Below are 20,359 nucleotides of genomic sequence, written 5' to 3'. Positions count from 1 at the left end.
TTTCTTTTTTTTTTTTTTTTTTTTTTTTTTTTTTTTTTTTTTTTTTTTTTTAAATTTTTTTTTTTTTTTTTTTTTTTTTTTTTTTAAATTTAGGGCCATGCCCGAGGTATATGGAGGTTCCCAGGCTAGGGGTCGAATCAGAGCTACAGCTGCTGGCCTACATGACAGTCACAGCAACGCTGGATCCTTAACCAACAGAGCGAGGCCAGGGATTGAACCTGCATCCTTATGGGTACTAGTCAGGTTTTTTTTTTTTTTTTTTTTTTTTTTTTTTTTTTTTTTTTTTTTTTTTTTTTTTTTTTTTTTTGTCTTTTTGCCTTTTTCTTTAGCCGCTCCCGCGGCATATGGAGGTTCCCAGGCTAGGGGTCTAATTGGAGCTGTAGCCACCGGCCTACGCCAGAGCCACAGCAACGTGGGATCCTTAACCCACTGGGCAAGGCCAGGGATCGAACCCGCAACCTCATGGTTCCTAGTTGGATTCGTTTTTGCTGCGCCATGACGGGAACTCCCTACTGCTTTATTTCTGCTTCCATTTGTGGAATTGTTAAAAAAAAACCAACCCTCCCCCTCCCCAAAACCATAAACAAAAGCCCCCAACCCCCAAACCAAAGAATAACTCCCCCACCCCCCACAGATAGCAGACAAGTGTTGAGTTTGAGTGACCTTAGCGACCTTAGCATCATGTTTCCTGTCATGCTCCTTTTTTTTTTTTTCAATGGCCATGCCCTCAGCATATGGAAGTTCTTGGGGGCCAGGGATTGAATCCAAGACACAGCTGTGACCTACACCACACCAGATCCTTTAACCCACTGGGCTGGGCTGGGAATTGAACCCTTTCCTCCACAGCAACCCAAGGTCAGATTCTTGTGTTTGGGTTTTTTTTTTTTTTTTTTTTTTTTTTTTTTTTTTTTTTTTTTTTTTTTTTTTTTTGTTTTTTTTTTTTTTTTTTTTTTTTTTTTTTTTTTTTTTTGCCTTTTCTAGCGCCGCTCCTGCAGCATATGAAGGTTCCCAGGCTAGGGTCCAATCGGAGCTGTTGCTGCTGGCCCACGCCAGAGCCACAGCAACTCCAGATCTGAGACCCATCTGTGACCTACACCACAGCTCACAGCATCGCCGGATCCTTAACCCACTGAGCAAGGCCAGGGATCAAACCCGAAACCTCATGGTACCTAGTCAGATTCGTTAACCACTGAGCCATGACGGGAACTCCCCAAGGTCAGGTTCTTAACCCACCATGCCGCAGTGGGAACTCATAGTGCTCCTTTGAGACTGAACCGTCCAGGATGATAGGCGCATTGTTTGTTCATGCCCCACTCGCACCACTCATGCCTTTGGCTGCAATCCCGTGTCTTCAGGTGCTGCGCTTTACCGTTTGGGGAATATGGATCTCATCTGTCTGTTCCAGGGTTAGGTGAGGCATGAGGGTGTCAGACACGTAAAGTCACCTGACCAAGTCCACACAGCGAATGAGGGAGGGATTGATGCACATTAAGGAGTCCACTGCACACTTCAATTTTTATTTTTATTGTTTTTTATTAAAGTATAGCTGATTTACAGCGTTGTGCCAATTTCTGCCATACAGCAGAGACCCAGTCATTCACATACACACAATATTCCCTTTCCTGAATTCTCTTCACTCAGAGATCATTATCTTATGGTCTGCCCCAAGAGCCTAGGTACAGTTCCCTGCATTGCACATCCTTTTTTTTTTTTTTTTTTTTTTTTTTTTTTTTTTTTTTTTTTGTCTTTTTGCCCTTTTCTTGAGCCGTTCCCACAGCATATGGAGGTTCCTAGGCTAGGGGTCTAATCGGAGCTGTAGCCACCGGCCTATGCCAGAGCCACAGCGACACGGTATCCGAGCTGTGTCTGCAACCTACACTACTGCTCACCGCAACGCCGGATCCTTAACCCACAGAGTGAGGCCAGGGATCGAACCTGCAACCTCATGGTTCCTAGTTGGATTCGTTTCTGCTGTGCCACCGTGGGAACTCCACGTTGCACATCCTTTAAACCCGAGCTGTCCAGCCACCGGCCGTATGAGGCTCCCAAGCACGTGACAAAGGGCGAGTCTGAATTTTGATGTGGCTTCAGCGCGCAATACTCTCGTGGACCCCCGAGACCTGGTAGGAAAGAAGTCTGCACTGCCAGTCGCCTTTTATATCAGGTCCATGTTGAAATGAGATGGTGGCAGATATAGTGGGTTACAGAAAACATATTTACATGTTTCTTTTGGCTTTTAAACATGGTTACTAGAAACTTTAAAATCACCTATGTTGCTCACAGGACATTTCTGTTGGAAAACACTGCTTTAAACAGTGCTGATTCTTCTCTACCAAGTTCTGACCCAAAGTACCTTCCTAGGTCATTCATTCATTCATTCACTCACTAGCAGAGGTTGCTTGTTTTGGGGTAAATTTGTATGTTTTGGTGATTCATTTCCTTTTATAATTTTTTTTTTATGGAGGTTTCTGTTGTGGCTCAGTGGGTTACGAACCCAGCTAGTATCCATGAGGATGCGGGTTCTATCCCTGGCCTCGCTCAGTGGGTCGAGGATCTGGTGTCACTGTGAGCTATGGTATAGGTTAAAGATGGGTCTTGCATCTGGCATGGCTGTGGCTGTGGTATGGGCTGGTAGCTGCTGCTTCAATTCAACCTGTAACATGGGAACTTCCGTATGCCATGGGTGTGACCCTAAAAAAAGCAAAAATAAAATAAAATTTTAATTTAAAAAGTTTTTATTTGGTGACTTGTTTTTAGTCACCCCTATTTGGGAACATATCACAGTAATCTTTAGTCACTGAAGTATCGTCTTGAGCAAGTCAGCATTTTAAGGAAATAGTTCACGCCATCCATAAAAAGAAACCCCAGACATGGTAGCCATGCTTTCAGGGGCCCCTTAGGTGGAACAAGGCCTGGCAACGAACTGCCTGTGGGGAGGGGCCTGGATACTGGAAGCAAGTGCCCTGTGCCCCTGAGGGCTCCAGGCCAGATGGCCCTCTTGCTGCTTGGTTTGCCATGCTCCCCTCTCCAGCTGTGCCTGTCTTTGCATTCTGGGCATCTTCCCTCTAGGACATGCAACAGGCCCCTTCATCACCTGTCTTCTCATGTTCTGGGTCCACCTCCTCCACACCCCCTCCACCCACATGGCTCTTCTGCCTCTGCTGCCCTGGGCTCCAGGCACAGTTCTCCCCGTCACTAGGCTCTCACGTGTCTGCCTTTTGACCACACTCTTCCCTTCCCAGACTGTCTCTCCCAGTCCCGTTTGTTCAGCGTGTCCTCAAGGCGTAGCTCAGGCATCACTTCCTTGACTTCATAGATTCCGTTAGAGCTGGGGACGCGTCCCCAAACCTGGCTACTCAAAGTGTGCTCCACGGAAGCTGCATCACCCCTTCGGAGGCTGGTAGCAATGCAGAGTCCTCGGACCACCTGAAGACCCTGCCTTCAGAATCAGCATCTTCATTTTGACAAGATGCCCAGGTGTTTTGGTTGCACCCTGAAGTTTGAGCAGCATTGCCCTAGAGCTCCAGATTTATGCTTCAGTTATAACACATCTTGCGTTGTAAGTTGTTTTGGAACTGATCCGCCTCCTCCACTAGGTTGCAATCTGAGGTCCACAGTCATCTGGTTCATCTGTGTATTCACAATGCTCGGAAACTTTATAATGGACTAGTGGTATCTGAAGAGATAAAAATGGTACAGTTCGCAGTGGAAAGGGTTTGGCCATGGATACAGATTGTGACGTCAGTGATGTGTGCATAGGAAGTAGACTTGCCAGTTCCTGGGATTGACCAGGGTGCTGCCACACAGCAACAAGAGGAGGGGGTCCTGCTTATAATCAGTGGCAGTATTTAGGAGGCAGGTGATAGGGTAATGAGCTGCTGCTGCAGTAGTAGAGAAGGGATCAGAAATGCCGGAGGCAAGCCATAATGACACTGAGGAGAAATGCTTGGGAAAGAAACGGTGTTCATGGAGTTCCCTGGTGGCCCAGTGGGTTAAGGATCTGGTGTTATTACTGCTGCAGCATGGGTTCCATCCCTGGCCAGAGTACGTCTGCATGCTGCGGGCATGGCCAAAAAAGAAAAAAGAAAGAAAAAGAAAAAAGAAGGAGGGAGCGTTCAGTTCTCTAAAGAGCCTCAGGTCAAAGACATCCATTGATGCCTCAAGTTCTGGGTTTGCAGTGAATTAGGCGGCCTCCAGTGGCGTCCCAGGGCTTGTGTTCATGTTGTATGTGAAAACGAGTGGTGGTCGTGACTGGAAAGCAAACAGCAGGTGACGGGATGACATTGGCAATGTAGTGAGGGCATGAGGAATTACCACCCGAGGTTGAAGGGCAGAGGAGGGGCCAGGCGAGGATTTTCTTAGGCAGAAGAAATGCACGTCTTCTCTTCCCCGTCGGAGTAAAAGCCCCTCATAGCCGTAGCGGGGTTCCACGGTCGTCGTTTGTGTCCCGTAGGCAGACCTCTCTCTGTAGCAACCTGCTATCTGCGTTGTAATTGTAATGGACTGAACCAAAGATCCAGGGAGCAAAATAAATATGAGTCTAGAAGTCCAAACACTAGGGAGCAATTAAATGACTCATTCAAAATTAGAGAAGAGGCAGTTTCAGGGAGTAGAGCTCAGATGTCCAGTGGGCCAGGACCAGAATGAGGCGAGTGGGGCTCTGCTGGGAATTTTGAACCCTAAGCATTTGTCTCACCCCACCCATGGCCCTGTGAAGTCCAACTAATTAAAATATTTTTCTGTAGTTGACTGGCTTGCATACCATTTGGGAGAGTTGACATCGTGCCAGTTTTTCCAAAATATCATCCTTTCCTCTTGAGTATTCTACATCCTTTTAGTTCCAAATCGAGTATTTATTTCATGCTATCTCATTTCTTATCATAAGAAGATAAATTTTATGACCGAGAATTTTTTCCAGAAGAGATTAACTATAGAAATAACCAGCAATTTTAATATATCTGCGTCAGGGAACAGGGCCATATTATCTCCAATTAACTAACGATGAGCTTCTTTTGTTAAGTCGTATAATGAGTAATTTAGAGCTTTCAGCCCATCTTTGGAGGATAAAATGTTCCATAATGTGCAGAGTCGGCTTGCTCCTGGGAGCCAAATTTAGAAAAATGTTTGTTCAATTTCATGATAAAAGCTATATTTACACCAGGGGGGAAAGTTGAGCTTTTGGAAAATGTGTGCAGCGTTGCAATGGAATTCCTTCCGTTGTGTTGCGTGGTTACTTTTTCTCTAAGTCCCAGGTCACCTTCGACTGCTATAAAAACAAAGTGGCAGGTTATAGAGGTTTTCAAGGGCTTTCAAAACCTGAGGGGAAATAGTGTATTTTTTTTTTTTTCTGGCAGAAGTAGACATTGCCATACCTGTTTTGATCATGAGGAGAGACCAAATCTTGGAAAAATGTTTTTAGCAATTTCTGAGAACACATTTCCCCCCAAATATCAACAACAAAACTCCTGTTCGGGAAAGAGCATCATAATGACTTTTTTCTTCTGCTTCAAAAAACGTTGTCCTGTGGCCAGCGTGGTCACATGGCTTGAAAGTGCTTTAAGAAACTAAGCTGTCATCTCTAATTTGTTTAAACAGTTAAAGATGCTTCTTTACGACCTAGCCATATTTTAAAATTTGTGTCCTTAGGATGCTGTCCTTGATCATTTTCACATGGTCTCAGTACGAAAGTGGAGGACGCCTTCATACATTTGCAGTTTTAGTTTATTCGTATGCCAGCAAAGAAGAAACTGTCCAGATGTGGAGGCCGGGGAGCACCGGATCCTGGGGAGGGGGGACTTTTCAAAAACAGATTGATTGGGGAAAGCATTGCTCCATGGAGTTAAAACTGACTGTGACAGTGGGTCGTATGAGCCAACGGACCCAGCCTTCTTGGGAGATCAAGTGACCAGAACCAGAGAAAGGGAAGCATGAACATAGGCACAGCGGGGGTGTGGAAAGAGAAGCAAGGTAGTGAGATAGTGTCTGGGCTCTGTAAAGGCCTGGGGAGCCCCACGACACCACCGTGATTTGCCCCCGGGTGGCCGACAGCTTCAACAGTGTTCAGGGTCGCTGACTTTCCTTCCCCTCCAGCCATTTTCAGCACATGCGTCAAGAGTTGGAGAGTCACCTTGCAGTTGAATGTGGTTGCAGCAACTCTGTGTCCCCTGGAATGAATTGGATGAAAGATGCTCTTACCCAGATACTAAATAATGTAACGATACTGATAGTGGTAGGGATGCTGTTGGCCAAAAGCGGGAGAGAGGACCACGATTCGTAGAAGAGGCGGGTCTCAGTGGGCAAGAGAGGTGGAGAGAAAAGTGGGAGAAAATGTATAAGGAGGAGTGACACAGGGAGAGATGACACCTGTCTTGACAGGCTGCGTGGGGTGTGAGAGCAGCACAGGGTGCTGAAAAAGTAATACCGCTGTCCTTGGCTGTGAGACAAGGAGGTTGTGGTCTCTGGGGAACAGGGTGGGTGGTGGTAGAGCAGACACTTGGTCCGTACACATCACAACTCTGTGGATACTGAGCTGCAGCTCCTAAGTTGCTGTGGCATCAGTGTCTACACCCTGGTAAAACCCCATTTTTCCCACGGCCTCCCGCTGCCCTGCATGTTCTCCCCGTGGGGATAAACAGACTTTAAAGGTGACTCATGATGCTCATAACCTTATATGATCCCATCCTTTTGGTACAGGCTGTGACTCACTTCTAAAAAGAAAAAAACAAAACAAAACAATGCTCAGCAAAGGTGAAGGGTTGTCACTTCTCTGCTCAGGTTACAAGAGACTGTGACTCTATCATGTTAGAAGATCCTCCCTTAAAACCACATAAGGTGCCTTGTTGGAGAGGCCCATGTGACAGGGACCTGAGGGTCGTCTTCCATCAACAGCAGCAAGTAACCGAGGCCCCAGATCCAAGAACCCTCAGGCGGACAACTTCTAGCAGCAACCACGGGAGCAGAGTCTTCCCAGGAGGCTCTCAGGTGAAATCACTGCCCTGTGAGACTCTCTGAATCAGAGGATGCAGTTAAGCCACACTCAGACTCCTGACCCACCCAATGGGGAGGTTATAAATGTGTAATATCTTAAGCCACTAAGCTTGTGCAATGTTACGCAGCAATAGATAATGTAATCTTGCATATTGTCCGTTTCTCCTCCATCTCTACTAGGATGGAGGATAGTTTAAAAAAGAAAGGAATAGCAAAAAGACAAAAAAAAAAAAAAAAAAAAAAGAAAGGAGATGTTTTTGTCTGTTTTTTCCACCCATGCAATCATGCCTGATACGGAGTATTTGTTGAATGATCGTATTGAACAAATCCATGTGTTTTTACGAATGGCACAAGTAAGTACACCATATTCTTTCCAAAGAAGATAAAGCCATATTCTTTGGAAATTCATTTCATGTGCAAATGTACCTTGTTTTTGCTGGGGGGTATATATACATACAATAATAGTTTAAACACATAAATATTTTTAGGGTCACACACACACAGAAAACCTATCTTACAAATACGTGCATATAAATTGGATGTGGATACAAACTATTTCACTTTGTACCTAAGAAAACAGTTGCAACATAGGCATTAGTCAGGCCTTTGGTTGGTTTTTCCACCTATCACAGCTCCATTCCACGTGGGGGTTGTCTCGGTTTGCAGGGAGTAGGGATGCCAGTGTAAGCCCAATTCATGGATGAGGAAAGCTGCTTTCTTGAAACAGGCAGGGTCTTCAAAATACCAGCTATTCCTTCTTGGTGTTTCAATGCTTTTCCACGAGAGAGCTCTCCATCGCAGTTGGCACTCGTTGCGTTGTGTTCTTCCGCTCTGGACTGTCTCTTTGTTTGATGGTTTCTATCCCTCTGTTGAATTTCTCATTTTATTTGTGTACTGTTTCCTGATTTCATGACATCATATCTTTCTCTGCTTTTTTTTTTTTGGTAGCTTACTGACCTTCCTTAAAACAAGTGTTTTGAATTCTTTGCTGGGTACATGACAGACCTCTGTTTCCTTGGAGTTGGCTCCTGGAAAATCACTGTGTTCTTCGGGGGTCATGTATATGGGTATTTTATGTTTCTGGAAGCCTTACATTGCTGTCGCCTCTGAGGAAGCAGGGACCTCCTCCAGTCTTCACTGACTGGCTTTGGAAGAACAGCTCGCTCAGACTTTCTCTGTGCACACACCTGCTCACCGTCACTCTTCCCTCTTGGGGGAATTTCTTCAAACTGTCTGCCATCTCTTGATCCTACAAAACCGGGCTGAGTGTCAGAAACCTCCCTTTTCTTCACCTGCATGGGCTGAGTGGTTGTGTGCTTTCTCCCAATCCTGCGGAGTTGGGTCAGCTTGTGCTCGTGCAGAAGCCAGCCCTTGTGTGAGGGTGTGTGGGGAAAGGCGACTCTGGCATGAGGGTGTGCAGGGTGGCGAGGGGGCAGGTGGCCCTGGCATGAGGGGGTGTGGGGGCGGCAGAGCACCCCAGCAGCTCAGGCAGCTCATTTCAGTGTTCTTGACTGGACAGGACCGAGCGATGCATCTGGGGAGGCCAGGGCTCCCCCTGCCCCCGCAAGGCCCTTTCTGCCTCAGGAGAGACCACAGCGAGGTCCCTCCAGGCACCGACTGTGCCATCCGGGGGCGGGGGCGGGGACGGGGGAGAGGGCTGATGTGGCAGCATCAGACTTCTCCTCTCCGCTCCTCATTGCGTCTGACCTCTGACCTCGGGCTTTTTCCTCCAGGGCTGTGCGGGGCCATCTTCGCTGGACTCCGGGACTTCCACAAAGGTACGCTCCTCCGTGAGTGAGGTCATGATTGGGGTCCCGTCTCGGGAAGGTGCTAGAAAACGCTGTTCTGCCATCTTGCCAACATCGTTCTCTCCTGACTGCGTCTCTGCGTTTGTGAGTTTGGAATTTTTATTTTCTCCTGATTGTTCACATTGGATTTTCTCTGGGCCAAGGTCTTTTCTTTCCATGTCCTAACCAGGGATTGGCACTTTTTTTTTTTTTTTTTCTGAAATAGGCCAGGTAGTACATATTTTCAACTTTGTGGCCCCTGCCGCCTCTGTCCAGAGGACTGCAGTCTGATGTAACGTGGAGGCAGCCCCCTATGCGGTACAGGAGCCGATGGGGGTGGCCAGCTTCCAGTAAAAAATTAAGTTACGCAAACGGGTGGTGGCCTAGACTGGGCCACGGGCCACCCAACATCTGTGGCATCATCCTAGCCCAGCCCCACCCAGAGAGAGGGAGGTGGATGAAACAGAATGAGCCTGTTTTTGGCTCTGATCGCTTCAACAGGAGGTGACTGGGAAAGTGTCAGTGTCAACACATCACCGTTCAACGTCGCGCCCTGTGACGTCCGAGCTCGGTGACCCTGCACGGCCTTCATTAATCTGTCAGGGTGCACATGTCGATAATATTGCTAATTGTGGAGAGGGTTTTGTTTTTTGTTTTTTGTTTTTCCTAATATGTTCACCTTTGAAGGAGTTAGGTAGAGCCCAAAGGGGACAGATTTGAAGCTGACTCTGCAGTCTTCCCAGGAATAAAAAAATGAGGTTGAACAGAAGATGAAATAAAGACAACACCTGGTGTTTGAAAGGAGGGACCCCGCTGAGCTGACATGAAAATCTCACATCGTAGTTCTATCTCTTTTGAAAAAGCATTGGCGAGACTGTCTGCGAGACCGATGTCAGGGTTTGTCCTGCCTTGGGTTCTGTTAATCTCCAGTTCCGGGGTCTTGCCCTAGAGTAGACTTAATCAATATTTGCCTATTGACAGAGGGTTTTGATGCTTATTCCTCTGTGGGGCTGGGGCTGACTTGAACGTACTCCATTCTGGGACCATCCGCTGCCAGTTTTTCAGCAAGATAACCTGGAACTGTGTTCACACTGTGCAGGAGGTCAGCTTCCCATTTCTAGCTGTCTGAGAAAGTCTTAATGATTCATTGACATGTGTGGCATTTGCAACATGATCTTTAATTACTTTCCATTCTGACGACATGGGTAGTCTTTCTAATGTAAATGATAATGAATTTTCCCTAATTGTGGAGATGTGGTGGCTCTGTCCTCACGCTGGGATTGGGCCCAATTGCTGCATCTCTCTGAAGATAAAGGTCTTACCTCTAAACAATGGGGATAATAATTCCTACCTTTTAGAATAGCTGTGAGAGTGAGAAATAATGTAAAGAAAGCTACTTGTACCACGCACTGAACAGCACGCCTTCTCAAAGACTGGAAAAGAGTATTGTAATAAGATCCTATGAGTGGAAGGCCGTCTATGTTATACTACAAGGTGAGTGATGAACATTCTTGATTTGGTTTAACCAGAGTCATGCAAGGCAGCCACTGCATTCAAAATTACACTTTTTTTTTGGTCTTTTTGCCATTTCTTGGGCTGCTCTCTTGACATATGGAAGTTCCTAGGCTAGGGGTCGAATCACAGATGTAGCCGCCGGCCTACACCAGAGCCACAGCAACTCGGGATCTGAGCTGCATCTGGGACCCAGACCACAGCTCACAGCAACACCCACTGAGCAAGGCCAGGGATCGAACCTGCAACCTCATGGTTCCTAGTCGGATTCATTAACCACTGTGCCATGACGAGAACTCCTGGAAGCAGTTTTTTAATTCAGACTGATGAAGGCATATGGAACATCAGTTGGAGATCATAAATAACCGTAATTGTCCATTATTTCTAATACATGTTCATTGATTCACATTCCCGGCCGTCTTTTCAGCGGTTTTTACTTACTGATAATGTCAACAACTTCTGTTCCTTGGGTTCCCATTCTGTGCTCAACATTTGCTCAATCCCAGGGAGCCCAGCTCTGGCTCCAACGCCGGACAGACGAAGGTTTCCTGAGGAATGTCCACTGTCATGGGTGGGCAGTTAGGCTCCGAGCATGTGAAAAGCAGGTCCTTCCAGCGTCTGAAGGCAGCTTGCATTGCTGTCTCCACAGCAGCAGTTATGGGGAAAACGACGTATATGCCCTGAGTTTTGATTTTGTCATGTGCGCAGCAAGAAGCTTTCCTGCTTTTGGCCTCTGGGATCTTTTCTCAGTTCTAATATTCTGTGATTCCAAGACATTACATTCCTAAAATCAGGAAAGTTGAATGTTCTTTCCAAATCCCTGTATTAACTACCCAAACCCAATTTTATTCGTAGCTGAGACAAGGGAACTGGTTTATCCTTTATCCTCTCTTTTCTAACATCTAATTTAGTGCTAGGAGTTTATGCATAGTTAGCCATCGGGACAAAGTGTGGAGAGAGCAAAGTCTATAATTCAGCATCAACCAGAGGGGAAGATACTGACGTTGCTCTGCAGCATTGGGAGGTCACTGCCTTGCACGCTTAGACTTCTTACCCAGCGTGAGGCAGGTTGAAGCGTAGAGGCCATGCTGGACTGCCCACTCTACCCACAGACAATGCCTTGAAGCAGCGTGGTTCCCAGGAATGCCTTGAGGGTGCAGCCGTTAGCCAAGTAATACTCAGCTGTGACCTCACCCTTGGAAGGGCAGTTGTTTGGCTTCGATTCCTTCAAGTGAAGATTAAAAATGAGCCTCATGCATATGACAACGTCTCCCCAGCAGTTTATACTTGCTCGAAAAAAACCTCCCCAAATAGCCAACAATAAAGCAAAGCTTTTCTGCTACACGCCCTGTGGTTTCATTTCCTGGGCTTTCAGTGCTAAATACTAAATAACTAGAGAGTGATTGAATTAATCATTGCACAGCGGATTTTTAAAAATCTCTCGTAGTGTGTGCCGAAAGTCTGCCATCATCATACACTGTGTTCAAGAGTCCACTTCTAATCATGCACTTATTCTTGATAATGTTGAATAATCATTAAGAAAAGAAATCTCTGGGAGTTCTCTTGTGGTATATAGCAGGTGAAGGCCAGCCACTACTATGGCGCAGGTTCAATCTCTGGCCCTGGAATTTCTGCTTGCCATGGTTGTGGCCAAAAAAAGAAAGAAAGAAAGAAAAGAAAAGAAATCTCTGAAATGTAATTAGCTCTTTTTGCAGTGAAAAGTAATTAATTGGTCATGGGAGATTATCATCAGCCAGCCCTTGAATTTTAGACGTGTAACCTCTGCATAAAGGTTTAAAAACAGTTAGAAAAATGCTACTGCCTGCTTTTTACCAAAGTTGTGCAGAAGCCGTCAGGGGATACACATTTATCTCCTAGAATAGCTGACCTATTTACTCATCCTCCTGCTGTTGTTTCAGCTGATAACTGCAATTATTCAGATTGTGTGAATTCATCACATAATGTTCTTTGACTAAAGTCATGCTAGAATTAGTTTCCTGATCATTTGAGATGGTTTAAAATGCTATGGGCTACAGTGGATTCATTAAGTGCTGTAATTGCCTTTAGATCAACTGTTCCCCCCTTTACTTGTTTTTCCTTTCCCTTATTTTCAATGGAAAACAAAGAGTTCTCTCCCCACTCTGCCCTCCTCTCTGGGCCTTCTGTAAGATCTCTGGTCTGGCAGCTGCAGAATCCATATGGCAGCAAGGTTCTGGCTCCTGCAGCTGCTGGCTGGGCACTTCTCAAAGCTCTGGACTGTGAACTTCATCCAAGAGCCTTGTGGTCTCCATAGCACCCAGGACAGCCACTGGTCCTGGCATTTCCTTTTGGATAATGCAGATACGTACATTGTGTGTTAGTTACGTGTATTCCTGAAAACATTCACTCTAAATCTCTGAAAATCAAGCAACAGTTCAGCCTATCAGAAGGACTTGGTTTGGGGAGACACTTGATAAAGAATTGTTCAGTACATTGGGTATTTCCATTCGCCTAAGCATTTCTCTTTGGTGTAAGCCGTACTGAATGTGAGCGAGATACACCTGTGGCATTTTATCCACTTCTGTCCTGCTAACTCCTTAGTGTTTAAAGTTGGACCCTGTAGTTGGGAAAGGTGAGGTGTTCTCCAGGCACGTGCCCTGACTGTATGAGAGACCTCTGGTTCTGGAAGCCCTCGCGTCTGTCCGCCTTTGTGCTTCTCCCTGCATCTCTGACGGTGGTCTGTGCCGGGCATGGAGCTTTCTCTCCATTCCTACCTTTGGATTATGAATGACGAGTCAGTTGCTGAGGCTTTCACACCCATTTTTTTTTTTCAGATAATTGTGTGACACTATTCAATATTTAGTGCATTTAATATTTAGAGGAGGGGCTTTAGAACTATGTATACATTTGCATTAAAAGCATTAGGATATGATTGGAAAATGCTGACATTTTCTGAGTATGTCCTACATGCCAGAGTCAGTAAGGGCACTACTTTTGCATCTCCTAGTCCCATCAGCTCTGTGAGTGAGGGAGGGGTGTTCGATGCCCCTTGATGTGGCTCGCTGTGGTCTATGGCCAGTGTGAGTTGTCATTGTTCCTTCTCATTGTTCAGAACCCATATGAGTCATTAAATATTTGGCATGTCACACCTGGAAAGAGTTATTATCCCTCTCTTATAGAATCTAAAGAAAACCCCAAGTTTATAGAAAAAGACTCTATGGAATGTTAGCTTTTTGCAAATGGCTAAGCTATTTAAATATACCTTTTAGATTCACTTAACAGTGGTGCTTCAGTTCTGTATTTTTCAGAGCCGTGTTGCATAAGGAACTTAGATAACTTTAGCCTCTTTCCCCAACATTTAAAGACAAAAATGTTCTTGTATTTTTATGCAATTACAACTCACAGAGTACTGGGGGATATACGTATGTATATTTCTCATTTCTCTTCATTCCTTGTATGTGGTTCTGTTTAGAAGCTATTTAACAAGATTTGGGACAAGACAAGTGAGCAGGACTTTGTGCTATTGATCAAATGTCCAGGTGAGCAACTGCTGTGGTAGTGATGGACAGGTAATCCATATATGCAGACGTGTGGAAGGCATTCTGTTCTCCAAGGAAATTGGGCAGAGGTGTTTGTCCCAACCCCCTTTGCGGAAAGGCTGAAAAGCAAGCTGATGAAGAAAGGTAGAGAAGAGAAAGTGATCCGCTGCTTTAAGGGAAGAATGGGTGCCATTGTCTCATTGGGGCCACATGCAGTGTCATTCAAATTAAACATTTAGGTTTTGGTGTGATCATCTTATTTCAAAAGCGCAATAGGACTTGAGCGTTCTTGCTAACCACTTTCTCTCTGCCTGACAAGTGGATAAAAATATGTAATAAATCCAGTTGCTTTGAGATGGAGAAGAATGTGCGCATCGTTGGTATTTTTAGAAAACCATTATACTTTAAATTCCTCATGTGCTTTCCTCTCGTGAACACAATTCACAGACAGTGTTAAAGCGATTTAAATCCGGCACATTTTGGTGGAACTCTATTTGAGAAGGAATCTATAAAAAAATTCCAAATGAGTTGATACTTGCTCTCAGTTTTTAGAACGAGGGTTTATATCGCCACATAAACCCACTTGGAAACCTCTCATATTAACGTTCAGTCTTCAGCGTAATCCTCTATTGTCTGTTAGTCATTTACAGACTGTGCCCATCCTTTTCCTCTTTGCCATTTCTCATTGCCAAAGGGTAGGAAACGTAGCCTGGCATTTGACTCTGGACATGCACACTTCAGAAAACTCAAGGGGGAAACTCACTTAGCAGCAGAATATTCATTTATGTTTTTATTGCTTATTTACTTTCAGCTGTTCCTTTGAACCACATGTTAACGTGATGATGAGCAATTCTAGTTAACCTTTCCTATAAAAGAGCAGGAAACAAGTACATGTGTCATGAGGTTTAGCAGTAAAGCATCATGTATTCTTCACTCTCCCCCATTTCTTGACTCCCTCCAGTGGGAAGAAATTGAGGAATTTGGGAAAAAAAACAGTTGCCAAAATGGGTATGCGTAGACTTATTTGCATACATATTTTATTTCGGAATAGGACTGTCAGGAAATTATCTACTGCTCTACGTGACCTACAGAGAGTACTTCTTTTGCATAATACTCGGCACCTAGAGGAGGTGCATGATCATAGTCATGTGAGAAAAGGCAGCTATAATGAAGAATTGACTGGATCACAGACGGGTAAATGTACCCAGAAAGGGAAGCACTTTGTGAGGCTCTCAGTAGCGACATTAGGAATTCCAGCCAGGACCTTTCAGTCACAAGGGGACGGAGCAGAGACAAGCTGATATGCACAGTTGTGGTCTCCGGGGAGCCTGGTCTAGAAAGGACGGGAGAGCAGCGGAGGGGAATGCACAGACATAAAGCCACGTTGGGACTCTGACCTCCATCAGTCTATGCCTCGGAAAGACCTGGATCATATGTCATGTTGAAGTGTATACAGTTAATTACTTTGCAACCCTGAAATAGCATTTCCTAGTGGATTTCTGTTTGGGTTTTTCCCATACTTATTTTGTGTTTATTATTGACAAGAGAAAATCCTCTTTCTACTTAGATATAAGATGTGACACTGTAAAACTCCTAGACAAGAGCATAGGAAAAACATAAATCATAGCAATGTTTTCTTAGTTCAGTCTCCCAAGGCAATAGATATAAAAGCAAAATAAACAAATGGGATCTACTCAAACTTAAAAAGCTTTTGCACAGCAAATGAAACTGTCAACAAAATGCAAAGACAAGCTGTGGACTGGGGGAAAATAGCTCCAAGTGATGCAACTGACAAGGGCTTCATTTCCAAAATATACAAACAGCCCATACAACTCAATAACAAAAAAAGTAGCAACCCAATCAAAAAGTGGGCAGAAGACCTAAACAGACATTTCTCGCAAGAAGACATCAAGTTGGCAAACAGGCACATGAAAAGAGCTCAACTTTGCTAATCATTAGAGAAATACAAATCAGAACTACAGTGAGGTATCATTTCATTCCAGTCAGAATGGCCAGCTACAAAGTCTACAAATAGAAGGTGTAGAGAAGCTGTCCTGCATTGTTGGTGGGAATGTAAATTGGTGCTGCCACTGTGGAGAATAGTACGTATGTTCCTTAAAAACTAAAAACAGAGTTGCTGTATGATCCAGCAACCCCACTCCTGGGCATGTATCCAGAGAAAACTCTAATTTGAAAAGATACATGCATCCCACTGTTCACAGCAGCACTATTTACAAGGATGAAGACATGGAAGCAACCTTAATGTCTATCAAATGTCTGTTGATAGACATTTATACATATATACAATGTATACATGTAGATATATACAATGAAATACTACTCAGCCATGAAAAAGAAAGAAAAAAATGCCATTTTATACAACATGGATGGACTAGAGAGTATCCCACTAAGTGAAGTAAGTCAAAGACAAATATCACGATATCAGTTATACATGGAATATGATACAAATGAACTTATTTACAAAACAGAAATAGACTCAGAGTGTAGAAAACAAACTTACGGTTACTCCAGAGGAAGGGGGGCAGCATACATGAGGACTTTGAGGCTAGCAGTTACAAACTGGTATTTAATAATCAACAAGGTCTTCCTGTATACCACAGGGATATTTTAATAGCCTGTAATAAGCGTTAATGGAAAAGAATATGAAAAAGAATGTCTCTCTCTATCTGAATTTCTTTGCTGTACACCAGAAACTAACACCACATCGTAAATCAACTCTACTTCGATAAACAAGGAAAGAAAGGTCTTTCTTTTAAAAATTGCTATAGGCACATTTAATGCTTTCCCATGAGATTTACACTCTTAACACACTTTAAGTGACGACACAGGGTTGTTAACTCCAGGTACCCTGTGGTCCAGTAGAGCTCTAGGACTTACTCATCTTGTGTAACTGAAACTCTATATCCATTGAACAGCAACCCCGCCACTTCCCTCTTCTCTGAGTCCCTGTCACTTAGAGCAGCATCTCATTTCCTGATAGTTCCATTCCTACATCAAATAAAATTTGACTCTCTGCTTCTGTGTGTTTTGAATATTCCAGGTCCTTCATTTAAGTGGAATCATGAAATCTTTGTGCTTTTGTAACTGACTGGCATATTCACTTAGCACAGTGTCTTTCTGCCTCATCTGTGTTGCTGCAAATGATAGGATGTCTTTCTTTGTTTAAAGGTGAATAATGTTTCATTGTGTGTATATATCACATACTGTTTGGGTAGACAATGAGGTGGTTTCCAGAGCTGGACTATTGGGAATAATGCTGCAGCGAACATGGGAATAGAAATCTCTTTGAGATCTAGATTTCAGTTCTTTGGGATGTATGCCCAGAAGTGAGATTGCTAGATCATAGAAGTTCTATGTTGTTGGTTTTTTTTTTTTTTTTTTTTGGCCACACCCATGGCTTGGGGAAGTTCCTGGGCCAGGGGTGGAACCCAAGCCACAGTAGTCACAGCAGTTACAACACCAGATCCTTAACCTGTTGAGCCACCAGGGAACTCTTATTTAATTTTCATAGTCGCTTCCACATTGTTTTCCATTATGGCTGTGCCAGTTTGTATTTCCACCAGCAATGTACAGGATTCCCTTTTCTCCACACCCTCGCCAGCACTTATTTCCTGAAGTAACAGGTTGACATCTCATTACAATTCTGGTTTGCGTTTCCCTGATGACTGATGATATCCAGTATCTTTTCATGTGTCTGTTGGCCATTTATATATCTTTTTGGGAAAATGTCTCCTTAAGTTCTTTGCCCATTTAAAAATCAGCTTATTGGAGTTCTCGTCATGGCACAGCAGAAACGAATCCGACGAGGAACCATGAGGTTGTGGGTTCGATCCCTGGCCTTGCTCAGTGGGTTAAGGATCTGGTGTTGCCGTGAGCTGTGGTGTAGGTGGAAGATGTGGCTCGGATCTGGCATGGCTGTGGCTATGGTGTAGGTCAGCAGCTATAGCTCCGATTAGACCCCTAGCCTGGGAACCTCCATATGCCACAGGTATGGCCCTAAAAAGGAAAAAAAAACACAACAGTTTATTTATTTATTTTGCTGTTGAGTTGTAGAAATTTCTTATATGTTTAAAATATTAATCCCTTATCAGACATATGGTTTGTATATATTTTCTCCTATTCAGTAAGTTACTTTGTTGATTTTATTCCCTTTGTTGTGTAGAAGCTTTTTTAGTTTCATATAGTTTTATTTGTGTATTTTTGCTTTTGTTGCTTGTGGTTTTGGTGTCATATCCAAGGAGTCATTGCCTAGACCAGTATTATGAAGCTTATCCTTAATGTTATCTTGCAGGGGGTTAATAGGTTCGGCCTTTTGTTTAAGTCCTTAAGCCACTTCAAGATAATTTTTGTGAGTGGTATGAGATTCAAGTCTGAGTTCATTCATTTCCGTGTGGATATCTGCTTTTCCCGACACCATTTTTTGAAGAGCTCTTTCAAGTTTTTAAAGGTGATACGTAGAAGTAATTATAACACCAAGGCTCTTACCTAGTTACTGGATGGCTGTATTATGCTGTTGCTGTCCGAGAGCTATGCTGCACAGCCCCGTCACATGTGCACACACGCGCACACACACACACGCACATACACACAGAGACACATCACGTGCACACTCTCAAGGCAAACTGTCCTATGTGCTTGGAGCTGCTATGACAGCTTCACATGACTCGTTCCAAAGCCATAGGCTTTCTTCCTTCCTTGCAAAAGATCAGCTTTTCTTCTATTTTTTTTTTTTTTTGTAGGTACTGTTACTCCTCCATCTTTACTATATAATGGAGTGGACACTGTCTCATTTTGTCAGTTTGCCACTCTGTCCAAAATACAGAGAGGCTTTTGTTTTCAGGATTTTTATGCTAATAACTTTAAAGATGTAAACAATGGATAAAACACTAGAGGATGTACACAGTTTCCACTCTCTCTCTCTCTCTCTTTTTTTTTTTTGCTTTTTAGGGTCGAACCCATGACATATGGAGGTTCCCAGGCTAGGGGTCAAATCGGAGCTATAGCTGCCGGCCTACACCACAGCTCACAGCAACGCCGGATCCTCAACCCACTGAGCGAAGCCAGGGATTGAACCTGCAACCTCATGGTTCCTCATCAGTTGTTTCCACTGCACCGCGATGGAAACTCCCCCACTCTCTTCTTAAATGTCATCCATGTTTGGTTTCTTTGCACTTTCTGGGATTCGTTCATTGCAGTGCTTTATGGAAATATTTAGCTCTTCGATTTTATTATCGAGAGGTTATAAGTCCTCAAGTGTATTTCTCCTCCTGCCTCTCCTTTAGGTATAATGTAAAAAAAATAAATTTACACAGATTAACAAAAGGTATGTTAATATTTCAGTCGGCAGCGAACACCCGTAGACCCGGCTGGGTCATTCCTTTAAGGTGGTTATCAGATCATAGACATCGGTTGAGCCACTATCACGGACCAGGGTGAGTGGTGCGGTTTATTTATTTGTTTTTTTTATTTTTACTCCACTGTCTATGCTGCTCTATCAGTGAAGTTCAGATAAAAAGAGGCAGATTTAAAACATAGCATGAGCAGACTAGGGGGTATGATACAGTGAAGACTTTCCCAGTGGACAGGGATCATGAATCTCAGAAGAGCTTTGTTGTGGGGGCTGGTGAAATTGCCTGTCTTCGGCCCATGCACGCTTAGGAGAAAGTGTCGTCATCCTTGTACAGCACTTGCAGAAAAGAGCTACAAAGGCCTTAAGGAGTGGTCTTCTGAGGATAACCCCAAAATTAAAATGTTAGATTAATGGTAACATATCTATTGTGCCATATTCTTTAGGAAAGGAGTTCAGCTTAAATTAAAGGGAAGCCCTTCCACTTGAAAATCATTCTACCAGAAATTCTTTTTTTTTCTTTTTTTTTTTAATGGCTGCACCCACGGCATATGCAAGTTCCCAGGCCAGGGATTGAATCCGAGCTGGAGCTGTGACCCACGCCACAGCTGCAGCAACACCAGATTCTTTAACCCACTGCTCCAGGCTGGGGACCAAACCCATGCCTCTGCAGTGACCTGAGCCACTGCAGTCAGATTCTTAACCCACTGTACCACAGCGGGAACTCCCCAGCTGCCGTTCTTTCCCTGACTCTGCTCTCCTTTCACCCCACTACCTCTGAAAACCAGCAGCTAACCTATGGCCATAAGGCCTGAAGAATTTCCACTCATTTCACCTGACGGAACTGCCTAGAACAGCACAGGTCTGTTGGTTCACAAGGAAGGTTTTCCTTTTGTACTTTCTGTCTCTTGAGGCAAGGCAGAGACTCCAAAGCAAAGACGGAGTTGTTGTTGTTGTTGTTGTTTTTAACGTAGCTGTTGCAAACCCGGATATTTTTGTTTGGACACCTGACCTCAGAATTATTTGACAGAAGGACGATTGGATAGGAGCTGGTGGTTGCACACAGGATCCTGGGCTGGACGGTCACGACAAATAAGACGGAAGTGCATCTGGAGGACCGTGGTGGACAGTTGTGAACGGAGTCCTTTGGAGCAGAGCGTGGATGCTCTGGTGGTGGAAACCCAAGA

The 20,359-nt window shown here is 44.3% G+C and overlaps 1 long non-coding RNA gene across 2 annotated transcripts in view; it reads left to right on the top strand.

The window, feature by feature from the left end:
• Positions 1-19,712, top strand: part of LOC110257727 — a 36,139-nt gene extending 16,427 nt beyond the window's left edge. Inside the window, exons 2-3 of one of the 2 annotated variants that reach the window (XR_002340914.1) lie at positions 8,721-8,765; positions 19,166-19,712. This is a non-coding gene — a long non-coding RNA (uncharacterized LOC110257727). Of the gene's footprint in view, positions 1-8,720; positions 9,972-19,165 lie in introns of those variants that run through there. The other variant, XR_002340913.1, reaches the window with a different exon arrangement.

The sequence above is a fragment of the Sus scrofa genome, chromosome Y (genome assembly GCF_000003025.6).
Source record: "Sus scrofa isolate TJ Tabasco breed Duroc chromosome Y, Sscrofa11.1, whole genome shotgun sequence".
Taxonomy (NCBI): Eukaryota; Metazoa; Chordata; class Mammalia; order Artiodactyla; family Suidae; genus Sus; species Sus scrofa.
Note: the sequence above shows the minus strand (reverse complement) of the source record. Positions and strands in the feature narration are given on the sequence as shown.